We start from the raw sequence: 12,460 nt of genomic DNA on the forward strand, positions 1-12,460 counted from the left end.
TGAGGGTGCACTCCATCCCATCTTCCAGATCGTTAATGAAGATACTGAACAAAACCAGCCCCAGGACTGACCCCTGGGGCACTTCACTTGATAGAGGCTGCCAACTAGACATTGAGCCATTGATTACTACCTGTTGATCCTGACAATCCAGCCAGCTTTCTATCCACTTTACAGTCCATTCATCCAACTCATACTTCTTCATCTTGGTTGCAAAAATGCTGTGGGAGATTGTCACAGGCCAGCTGGGCACTGTGAGTATATCAATTTAGCCACTAGGCTGTTTGGTTCACAATCAAGGAGGCAGAGTTGGGAGTAATGCAATGGCAAATTTATTATAACTTACACACACACGACAGTTAACAGAAAAATAAATGCAATAAGCAGATAATGCAGTATTAAATAGGTAATAGTAAATAATAATAGATAATAACAACAGATAAATAGATCAATCTGTCGCAGGCCAGCTAGGCACTGCGAAGGTATCAGCCCCTGGGCTGTTTAAAACAACAGATAGACAGACATTGGTTGGCAACTTATCGATAGTCCCTCAATGCCAGGTGCACGCCAGGTGATTCCAGTGAAGTCAGGCGTCCCCAATCGACGCTGTCCGAAGGATTACCGGGGCAGATCCCTTCATCTGGATCCAATCCTCACTCTCACCGGGAGTCTGGAGTCCGGGCTTAGAACAGCAATTTCCATCCTGTTCCCTCCTTCCTGTTGGTCACCTGACGCATGCGCTTTTTATACCTAGTCTTATGCTAATCTGCTGGCCTCAGAGCCATTCACAATCTTGTTTTATAGCTGTTACCCTATGGGATTAAAAGGTGTTAAAAATTATTATAAAAGCTCACTACCCAAACTTGGGTTTATTTAATAAGCAAATTACAACGCAGAATCTTCAGGTTTGGAATTAACATTACTCTGCCTAAATCCAACCCCTTTAGAACTCTCTGGCTATGCTTTTTTGAGATGTATTTTCCTGGAATGTACTGGGTAGGCTAGGCAGTTGAATCTAGTTTTTATCATTATCAAGGCTAAATTCTGATCAAGAAAAAACTATTAGGTCAGCTAATTTTACAGCTATAGCTTTGTCTTTGAGGCCTGGTCAGTTCCACAAACACAAGTTACATTTGCGGGTTACAAAAATACAAGCTTTATATTAGACAAAAATTCCAAATGCCTCTAAAAAGCACATATTTATTGCTTATTAATTTATTTCGTTCTGGCCGTCACAGGGAGATGGTAACCAAAGCCTTGCTAAAGTCAAGGTATATTATGTCCACTGCTTTCTCCGCATATACAGAGCCAGTTATCTCATCATAGAAGGCAATCAGGTTGGTCAAGCATGATTTGCCCTTGATGACTCCATATTGACTGTTTCTACTCACCTTCTTCTCCTCCAGGTGCTTAGCAATGGAAATTTTGAGGACCTGCCCCATGATTTTTCCAGGGACTGAGGTAAGGCTGCCTGGTCTGTGGTTCTCTGGATCCTTATTCTTCCCCTTCTTAAAGATGGGCACTATCTTTGCCCTTTTCTAATCATCTGGGAGCTTCCCTGATCCCCATAAGTTTTCAAAAATAATGGCCAGCAGCTCTGCAATCACATCAGCCAGCTTCCCGAGTACCCTTGGATGCATTGCATCTGGCCCCATGTGTCACAGGCCGGCTAGGCGCTGTGAGTGTATTAGCCATTAGACTGCTGGGTTCGGGATCAAGGAGGCAAGTGGGGAGTGAAGTAAAGGCAAATTTACTTATAGCTTAGCATACAACAGTTAACAGAAAGGTTAATGTGACAAACAGATAGTACACTAATAAAGAGCTAATAGTGAATGATAACAACAGATAGACAGAATGACAAAGAGTTCCCACATGGGGTTGGCAACTTATCAGCAGCCCCTCTATGCCAGGTGCACACCAAGTTGTTCCAGCAAAGTCAGGCGTCCCCAATCAATCAGTGCCCAGCTGGCATCCGAGGGGTCACCGGGAAGGTCCCTTGGTTGGGATCCAGTCCTCACTCACACTGGGAGTCCAGAGTCCAGGCTTGGTACAGCAATGGTCCTTCTGTCCTGTCTTTCTAACTAGTCACTTGACATGCACATTCCTTTATGCCTTATCTTATGCTAATCTGTTGGCTTTAGAGCCACTCACAGTCTTGCCCTATAGCTGTTACCCTATGGGATCAAAAGGTGTTAGAAATTATCATGAAAGGTTACCACCCAAACTCAGGTTCACCCAATAAGTAAATTATACCACATTACTTTGAGGTGTGAAATTAGCATTACCTGCCCAAGCTCAACCCCTTAGTTTTTTATTCCTGGATTCCTTGGAATGTGCTAATTATATTAGGTGGTCAGATCTTGTTATGGCTTGGCCTTTAAAACACCTGTTAGATCAGGTAATCTTATAGTTTGTTTATTTTGGGGGTCCATGATCAGTGCAAACAATTAGATTCAATACTTTGGTTAAATTGTGACAGACAAATTCCAGTTGCAGGTTGCAAACTTGCAAGCTTTGCATTAGCTAATCTTAACTGCTAAACAATTGCCTGGATGTGTGTAAAAGCATATATTTATTGCTCATGATAGTAACCCCTCTGGTTCTGGCCACCACACCCATATGCCAGTTTTTCTAGCTAGTCCCTAACATGTTCTTTCACCTCTGAGGGCTGCTGATCTCCTCCCTAAGCTGTGCTGCCTGTGAAGACCAAGGTAAAAAAGGCATTGAGTACTTCAGCCTTTTCCTCATCATCTATTACTAGGGGACCCACACTTTTCCTGACCTTCCTTTTTTTGCTAATGTACATGCAGAAAGTGGGTCTGGATCTAGCCTTCAAGGAGCCCTGAGGTCCAGATCTGGCCAGGGTGTCAAAACAGTTGGACAACCCTGGTCTTAACTAAAGGCACTGGAACACTGCATAACATAGCTGGCAAACCATGGCCAGAAATATATGGCATTTTGGTGGGGTTTTTTGTGCTTCATTAACATCCAACCTGTTGCACAATGCAGAAATTTCCTCTCCTACAGTGTAAACTTTATACATTTATTCTGTACCTTTTTTCTTCCTTGCAGTATTTTGAGGAAAACTATACTGAAGCTACTTATTCCACAAGTAGGACACTTTAAAATTATGCTGAGTGCATTTGAGCACATTCATGGTGAAAGTTGTATTTTATCTTTGGAAATGTCACAGAGCTAGTCTGAGAAAATTATTACTGTTCTCCAGTAAATATAATGAAAAAAATTGTAACTAGGAGTATTCGCTTTATGTACTGAAATACTATAGCTTGTTACACAACAAAATATGCTCTTGGAATACTTTAATTCCTTGTAATGCTTCCGAGTAATAATACAAGGAATAGGATGCTCGTGATCTGGGATCCTGGTATAACTGCATATGTGCTACCAGCTGATATCTGGAAAATAGATAACACTATACTTGGAAGTGTCCAGTGCTAAAAGTTTTGTAGAGGGCCATGTACAGAAGTGTATTGCTGAACAACAGGAATTAACGCTCCAAAATATTGACTGTTGATAATGTGCTGGATTAATAACACAGCACAATGCAGAACTTTTTGTAAAGAAGGGTCCATGGAACCTGAGTTCCAGCTGAATTACGGATGATTTTGAGATCTTAACCGAGTAAAGATTTACATTTTCACAGGTAGGATTTGTTGAGCTAAAGTACAAGGTCTTCAGTGAGTCTGTCACATATCCTTTGGATGAACATTCCCAGTATTAGCTCCCTAAAGACTGTTCACAAATCCTAGTGGGTTGTTAATGTTGGAGGCTGTAAATTGGTGGGTGTTGTTTTTAGCCATTTGTCCTGCAGTAGTAGTTCTCCATTTGGCTTTATATGTTCTAGAAACATATTCCAAAACCTCCAACGGAGATAAATAATAATGGGTCATGGATGTTTTTAAAGAATTAGTGGAAAAGACTTGCCAGACTTTCCTCTGAAAATGGGTGAGCATAATGATTCCAGATGTCACAGGCAGTTTTGCCCACCTTGAATGAATGAATGAATGAATGGAATGGAATAAGAGTGGATTGCAATATGCTTTCATGTTTGCTTTATATAGAGAGTTGTTGAAGGAGGAAACAAAGTGCCAAAAGTGGTGATAGAACTACATAATAAATAGTATACCACTATTTTACTCTTTGAAATTTGCCATGTTATGGCTTTAAAAGTATGGTGGATCAGTATTTTTCATCCAAGTTAATGAACTTAGTTTTTAAGCTGATCAATATGGAATAGAGCTAGCTAATTTTTTTTTACCCAATATTTTTTTTCACTGGAAGATACTATTTTATCAGAAGTGATGCCTCCCACGGGCACACATTGATTTCAATGAAATTTTCTACTGAGGGAAAACAATTTTGGTGTGACTGAGATTAAAATGTTACATTTTGCCATTTTACAACAGGAAATTGCATTTTTTCATCTTGATAATTTTTTCTTTATAGTATAAAAATAAATAGATTAGAACAAAATATGTTATTGTTATAAAAAACAAAGTGTTTGATTGACCTGAAATATTTTTTTCCAAGCTTTGCCTCTGTGGAAAAATTTTGAAATGAGCTAGATGATAGAGCTAGATATGCCTCATGAGTTACTGTATTTACCTGAATCCAAGACAGCTTTGAATTTAAGACTACCTCTCAGCAATCAGATTTTATATCTGGAGAATTATAAATTTGTTATCGTTTTCCATGTATAGAATCTAATTATCAGAGGGTCATCATAAATTTCCCCCCTTCCCCACTGTGGTGGGGAAAACAGCAGAGGGGTGGGAGGGGTGGGGAGAAGGAAATAGTGGCAGAGAAAACAGTGGTAGGGAGGTAGATGGCCTGTCCCTTGTCCCCCCCTTACTTGACCCCTGCCAGTTGCTGCTCCCAGCTGTCTCCCTGTGTTGTATGCACAGGGCATACAGTGTGAATTAAAGACACGTGGGAATCTTATCAGGGAATAAGGCAAAAAACACTGCATTTATTGAAAACGTAAGACAAACAAAAGAAAGAACAACAGAAGGTGGTGTTTCCTATTTCATACACTCACACATACATACCCATTTTTTCACATACGTATGAAAGGAGACAGACAGACAGTCCTGCACATAGCAAGATTTTATGAGTCCTTAAGATGCTCAGGTTAGCTTGGTGGCCAGCCAAGTTAACCATGAGGGTGAAGCCAGGTCTTTGTCTGATGCGTTACGATGCTTCTTCTTTTTCTTTGCAGGACAGACACAAAGGTTTTTTGTTCTTGTCCATCTTTATAGTGATTGTTCCCCATACAAATCTATTGGTTTTGCTGTGTCACATCCCCTTGATGATGAAATGATCCTCCTCTTCAGTTACGATTATTATGATTGTTATGATGTTATGATTGACAGACTCTTCGACTTTGTGGTCTGCAATTTCTTCCATCTGTTGTCAGCAATTTCTTTAGCCATTAAAACAAAACCTGAACTTATATTTTGCAGTCCTTAACTGCTGGACATTGCTGTAACCTTTGGCTGTTATATCACAAAAGGCTATTTCTATACTTCTAGTCTGAGGTGCAAGACAGACTGTCTCATTATATGCATTTCCACACATACTGTTTCTTCTTTCATTACTTCTTTTCAGACATACCACAGGCCTTGTACACACACTATTTCCCTTATACTTAATCTATAAAATTACAAAACGATTGTTACACTTATGCTAAGCAATGTTTCCTTTATCCCTGCTCGACAGGGGCACCCTCAGACCCCGAGAAGAGAGCCGACTGGCTCAAGGGGATCGCAGGCTTAGAGCCCAGGCCAGCTAATTATCCTCCCCCCAAGGATAAAGAGGGATATGATAGGGCATGAGGAACATCTACACTGGAGAGACAGTCATGTCAAGATCTGGCGCCCCACTAGAGGTTGGTGTAAGGTTGGGGTGTAGGGGAGGTGGAGTCCCACGAACATCCCACAAGTGGAGTGGGCATCCCTGAGAGGAACTTCAAGGCAGAACGCCACACTGATATAACATTCAAAGCCATGGTAGGTGAGTTTGGAGAAGGCCAGAGGGACAACTGAAGTCCACCTAGGGGAACCCACGACGCTAGAAAGCATACACCCTCTACCACCCGGACCAAGGCAGCACATGAGCGGGCGTTCAAAATCAGATGAACGCACTGTTGTAATCATCTTAAACACATTAGAGAGTTCTGATAGGAGACTTGAGTGCTTCCTGTTTACAATTTGATAGTTTGATTATTCACAAACTGCTAAATAGGATCCTATGTGTTTGCTAAGGGCACCACAAATTAGCCCATACTTTCCACAAATGCCACTTCAATCCCTTTCCCCAGCCTGATCTGCAGGTTCTCTACCCCCGCACTAGCAAGTTCATGGTGCGAGGACATTCCTTTACTGAGGTAATGACAGTATGTGACACGACTGCATTCTTGGCCCTTGCTTGGTTACCAAGTCTTGTCTTCAACATACTGCTTACATTTCTTCATATAATCAGATGCTGTTTTGCTTATCATTGTTGCCACCTCACATTCTACCCCTGGAGATTGCATTGGTTCTCAGTAATATCCATCTATTTTTAAATTATCAGGTTATACATTTTCTGACTGCTACTGTTTGATATTGTTAGAATTAGTCAAAGAGGACAAAGATGGAATTCTACTAACTCTCCAATGAATGGAAAGAAAAAAATGGTTCTGATTTCTCTTTTTCTTGGTTTTGGGAATCTCAAAGTAACCCTCTCTACCATAGCAAATCAAGCTATTTCTAAAATAAGCTTATACATTTATAAATCCTTACAGCGATTTGTCCTTTTACTTATTGTCTCATATATAGCCTGTGTGAAATGCTAAATCACAGATAATTAAGAAGCAATGAATGTGTGAACAGGGAAAATAATGAAGCAAACAGCAAATGCTGTTGTTCCTGAGAAGGTTTGGGCCCACTGCCACTTCTGATGTTTTGGTTAGCTAAAAGATTATTATGTTCCACATGAACTTTAACTTAGTATATGTATTTTGCATTTATTAACTATGTGTTGAAGATTGTATAGATGGAGATGAAACTCTGTTATGCAGGATTTGGGATGGAACAAGGATTCTAATGAGCCTATGCAAAAATGCATCTATTAGCCAGATGGAGAGTTACACTGGCATTAGCTGCTGTTTACCATCTGCTTAATCCTCAGAAAGATGCAGAGAGAAAGCTAAAAGTTGAGCAGAGAAATAGAAAATGGTTATAATATGGTAACCTTCACAATATGCCTTGAATCTTATTTCTCTGAGTCATTAATATAAAATATAATTTGCTGTCTCTGACTGTAGATACTGAACTGTTCAAAGTATCTGTAAGTAATACTGAAAAGTTGCTCTCACTTCCATTCTCTTTTTGCCTGGCAGCACAACCATTTGAGGAAGGAACACAAATAATCACCTCATGATGAGAAATATTCCTTTGATACGCTCATTTAAAATGTATGTCTCAGGTTAGATTTTAAAAAATCACTTTGGTATGAAAAGATCACTGGCAAAAAAAATCATAGAAGTCAGAAAGGAAAAAGACCTCAGGGCCAATCTAGACTTTTTTTGTGGTAGATTAAGATTGTTCCACTGTGATTTTCTAATGATTTTTCTAGTCTAAGTGTTCCACAGTATGGAAGAATAAATTCAGAAAAAGCAATAGCAAACAAATGTCCATATTTTATACTGAAGTCAATTAAAAATAGAGACTTTAAAAACTAAAATAAGTGAGACTGGTACAAGAGCATTTCATTCTGAAGTTGCTCACTAGAGAGCAGCAGAGAGACTGAAATTCAGCATAGCTTGCTTTCAAAAGTCATGACTACTTTCCACTAGCTACACAAATGTATAAACAAACTGTGTGTCCTTCAGGCTTCTAAGCAGAGGTTAGAGACAGTGCAGTAAGATTATATTTACAGCATCAAATGTAAAACCAAGTATAAAGCCCAAGACCACTTTTAACATGGCCTCTGTTATTATTTAAACTATTCTGGTGTATTAGACTGTTGAAGCATGTGCATCATGCATGTGCAGGTAAGTGCATGTGTATGTGTGGCTACACATAGTTTTGGTGACAGTCTCATGTGCCCTTGTGGATATTATCCAAAAGAATGGTTTGATTCTGGAAAGAATTTACTCTTAAGTAAATGACTGAAGCACAAAAATCAACACCAACACAACAACAAAAGCCCTGACAAAACAAAACATCATGCTGTGCTACAGTTCTTCTGCAAGAGGATAAAAAGTTCACTCAACACTCCAGTATTAGAAGGTTATGATGGTGACATAAGAACCTCTGTATATATAATAATTAGTTATGCAGATGCCTAAGAGATTATCTCTACTGGGCTGGAAGTAAGAACATGTTTTAAGTGCTTTCCTGCATTTAAGCCAATGCCACAGCATACCAAATTGTATTTTTTGTATGTAATATGTTACAGGAAGACTATTTAAAATGCTTTAGAATTGTAAAATATTTTATTGAGCCTGATTTTGTGTCCATCTTCCTGCAAGGAAAATAGTATCTTCCTCCTATTTGTGTCTACTTTTATATTGGCTGGCCTCTTGTTTGACTGATACCCCTTTAAAAACATGACAACGGGAGCATAAGTAACTTAATTCATACATAGAAGAAAATTACTATTAAACTGGAGAAGGCTAACATAGTTATTGAATACTTTATTGTACATTCTTTATTTTAAAAAATCCTCAATTCAATCCTTATATTGAAATCTTCAATATAAAGTAGTTCATTGTTTGCGTATGACTTCATATCAAGCTGGACAAAGAAAGACATGTTTCAAATTTTTTGCTAATATTGACTATTATATCTTTCACTGCTCAAACAGTAATAAAATGATCATTTCAACAAGTAGGGTTATTTTTGTCAACAAGGGAATCCATCCAGGGCATCATTGAATTCTAAACTATGTTGAAAATCTAAATTAATCTTCTTTTGTTACATGCTTAGTATTGGTTCGCTCGGTGGGGCAAGAGTCCAGAGTCTAGAAGTAAGTACTGGCACAAAAATAATAGTAGCATTGTTGTAGTCATGATGGTCCAGGGAATACATGAAAAGCAGGATTTATTTGGTAATATCTTTTATTGGATCACCTACATAGTTGGGAGAGACAAACTTTCAGGCACAAAATGCCCTCCCTCACGTCCTCACATATTTTGTGCCCCAAAATCATACCTAACATCTCATCCAACTGTATAATTGGTCTAGTAAAAGATATGGCACAATAGCACAAAGATAAGTATTCAAGTGTGTACATGAGTCACCATCTTTTAAATTAAGAACTTATAAGTATGTGCGTTACTTGTCAGTTGGCATTCTGCTGGGAAATACAATGGCAAAGCATAATGTGGAAGATGTAGTCAAACTTATCAGACAGAATTAAAATAATTACAAAAGATTTAAATAATACTTCTGAGCTAAAATTAACCATTTTCCAATGATTCTGCAAAAGGGGATACATATTTTATGTATATTAGCATATGGCAAAAAAGAAAAAAATGTTATTTTTTATTTAGAGGTTTCTCTGGTGAAAACTTCTGTGTTAAAAGGAGTACCTTCTGGGCTTCTTCTGTATTAAAAAATGGAGAAAACACTTTAAATGACTTAAAGCTTCCTAGTTGTAGTGACAGGTTAACTTTGTTATTTTTCTGTTATCCTCTCTGATGACCCACAAAAACAAAAAGTCCTGCAACTATTTGCAGTTTTAAATAATTGCAATATTTTAACATTTGAAACAATCTTTAATAGAAAGTCACTTTGCAGACCTGCAAAACAGATCAAACATGCATTTTTTCAACCAACTGAAGTACAGGCAACCTCCACTTAGCGCTCTTAATTTGCTCCTGAAAAACTGAGCATTAAGTGACACAAGCATTAAGCGAAACTGAAAGTATTTGATGACCCAAGATGGTGACCACAATTGTTTTTAATGACCCAAGATGGCGTTATAACAAAACTCGCTGAGCGCTAAGTGAAATCAGGAATCAATTTAAAATGAGCATTATAGTGAAATAGCGCTAAGCAAAGCAGCGTTAAGTGGGGGTTGCCTGTACCACATCTTTGTACAAAGAATCTAGATCAGTGGTTATCAGCCAGGGTGCTACAAGATCCTCTCAGCAGTGCTGCTACAGATATTGTTTCTATGGCTGCAACAGCAAGGTAGAAGTACTCTTCATGCAGGACTATGGCATTTGTGTGCTGCCCTTGCATTAGGGCTCTCTAAAGCAGACAGAATGGCTGGCTTGTACTGCAGCCCTTCCTGTTTTCTTCTCCGCCCCTCCCTCCCCAACCCCCCCCTCCCCCCCAACCCTCCAGCTGTATGGCACAGTTTTACCTGGTAGCAGAGGCACCCAACTGAGAATCACAGAGGTAAGTTGAGCACACCAGTGGTCCTCAACTAGGGGTACTGCCACTCTCAAAAAAATTAGGGAGGGTTGTCCTGACTGAAAAAGTTGAGAACCACTGGTCTAGAGCAGACCAATGTTTTGCTTTTGATTGTAGTTGTGGCATACTTGTAAGAATGCAGAACTGGAAAGTATCTCCTGGGTCACTGAGTGCAGTTGCCTGCTATTGCAGGTACTATATGATATAATGCACTTCATAAACTTGTCAATGCGTAACTTAAATCAGCTTGTTGGCCCCCCTGCTTTGATCTGAAGAGTGTTCTAGCACTTAGTTACTGTAATGCTTGGGAACCTTATTTCCAACCTTACTCAGTTGCATTTTGTGCAACTGAATTTCACCCCTGTTACACCCAGTTCTTGATCCTCCTGTGTAGTGACAGTGATTCTAAATTTGTTATCAGCAAGTCAGGACACTGCTAATATTTGTGCCAAAGTCATTTATTAAAATATTAACAAACAAGACCAGTCTTGGGACTGAAAAACTCCACCAGTAACTTACCTCCAGCCTAATATCATTCCTTGGAACATCATTGCTGTCTCTCCTTTAACCAGCTCTTTATTCATCTTTATTACGTCTCTCCTAATCCACAACTTCTCCAGCTTAATTAACAGTTGTCCAACTGGCACCATTTGGAGTTCTCAAAACAGTTTTCAAAATCTTAGCTGAAGTCCAGATCAATGAGATGTACTACATTTCCCTTATCTAGAAAATAGGCTATGTTGTCAAAGAAAATTATCCAGTAAGTTTGACCTGATCTACCTTTAGTGAACTCAGGTTGCATTTCATCCCATTTTCTTATATTATGCCATGTCTTATATTATCCTTTCCTTCAAAAGCTGTTCTAAATTATTGCATACTATTGAGGTCAGTCTGAGAGGTCTGTAGTTGCCAGGATACTTTTTTCTCCCCTCTTAAAAATAAGCACTACTGTTACTGTGCTCCAGTCACAGGGCACCCCTGATTTGATAAACTAGTTACAAATACTTGCTACTAGAACAGTAATTTCATGTGCTAGTTATTTCAGGTTTCTGGGAGGGAGATCATCTGGTCCCAATAAGCACTTTGAGTTTTTCTTCCACTGTAGGTAAAATAATTTTATTCCAGTGCCCTCATTCCTCTTATTCCCCTTGTCTTTGCTCTCATTTTCATCTTTATTGAAACCAGAGGTAAAATACACATTTAGCTTTTAGGATTTATTGACTGCATCTACACAAGACGCTGACTGTGCAGGAGTGTCGCATGGCAGAAAGCATGATGTGACACTATTATGCAGCAGTCTCGGGCTACTGTACAGTCAGCGTCACAAAAAAGCCATTCAACAACATTACTGCACAGTAACTCTGGTTACCGCACAGTCATTTAGTACTTGTTTATATAAGTACTAAATGACTGCAAAGTAACGACTGCACAGTCAGCGTCTTGTGTGGATGCGGCCACTGAGAATATCTTTAATCTCTCCTCTATCTTCATGGCAGAATAGTCCTACATCATCTTTGCATGTTATGTCCTTATATTTATGTGGCTGAAAAACTTTTGCTGTTTGTCATCTCCTAATTCAGCTCCTAATTTTGGCAGTTCTCAGTTTATCCTCCACAGTCAAGCTCCTGAATTCCTCAGTTCAGCTGACCTTACTAAGCACAGAACAGACCCTAGGGGTGTATGGGGCCTGGAGCATATCAGTCTGTGCGTGGCCTGGGGGGGATGGAGGGGGGTGGCGAGCAGCCGGAGCACAAAGCTGATGGTGCGGAGTGGTGGCACCCTCGCCACGTGCCAATGGTACTGTCCGCAGGGCCTGTACGGCACTGTTTGCAGGGCCCCCCAAAGCACAGGGCCCGGGGCGGTCACCCCGATTTGCACCCCGAAAGAGACAGCTTTGATTAAGTGGTTTCCTTAGTTTTTTTTTTATTTGTTCTTTTGAAATCTTATTAAGAATATTTTTTCCATGTAAATTAAATAGAATAATCTTGTGACTACTTCATCTGAAGTTACTTTGACCACCTCTTTTGTAATGCCCC

General features: G+C 39.5%; 1 long non-coding RNA gene across 1 annotated transcript in view; it reads right to left on the reverse strand.

Moving 5' to 3' along the window:
- Nucleotides 1-306: 306 nt before the first annotated feature.
- The window catches only part of LOC109285791 (uncharacterized), a 167,043-nt gene continuing 154,889 nt past the window's right edge, over nucleotides 307-12,460 (reverse strand). Inside the window, exon 4 of the long non-coding RNA XR_009462684.1 lies at nucleotides 307-809. This is a non-coding gene — a long non-coding RNA (uncharacterized LOC109285791). The remainder of the gene's footprint in view (nucleotides 810-12,460) is intronic.

Source organism: Alligator mississippiensis, chromosome 5 (genome assembly GCF_030867095.1).
Source record: "Alligator mississippiensis isolate rAllMis1 chromosome 5, rAllMis1, whole genome shotgun sequence".
Lineage (NCBI taxonomy): Eukaryota > Metazoa > Chordata > Crocodylia > Alligatoridae > Alligator > Alligator mississippiensis.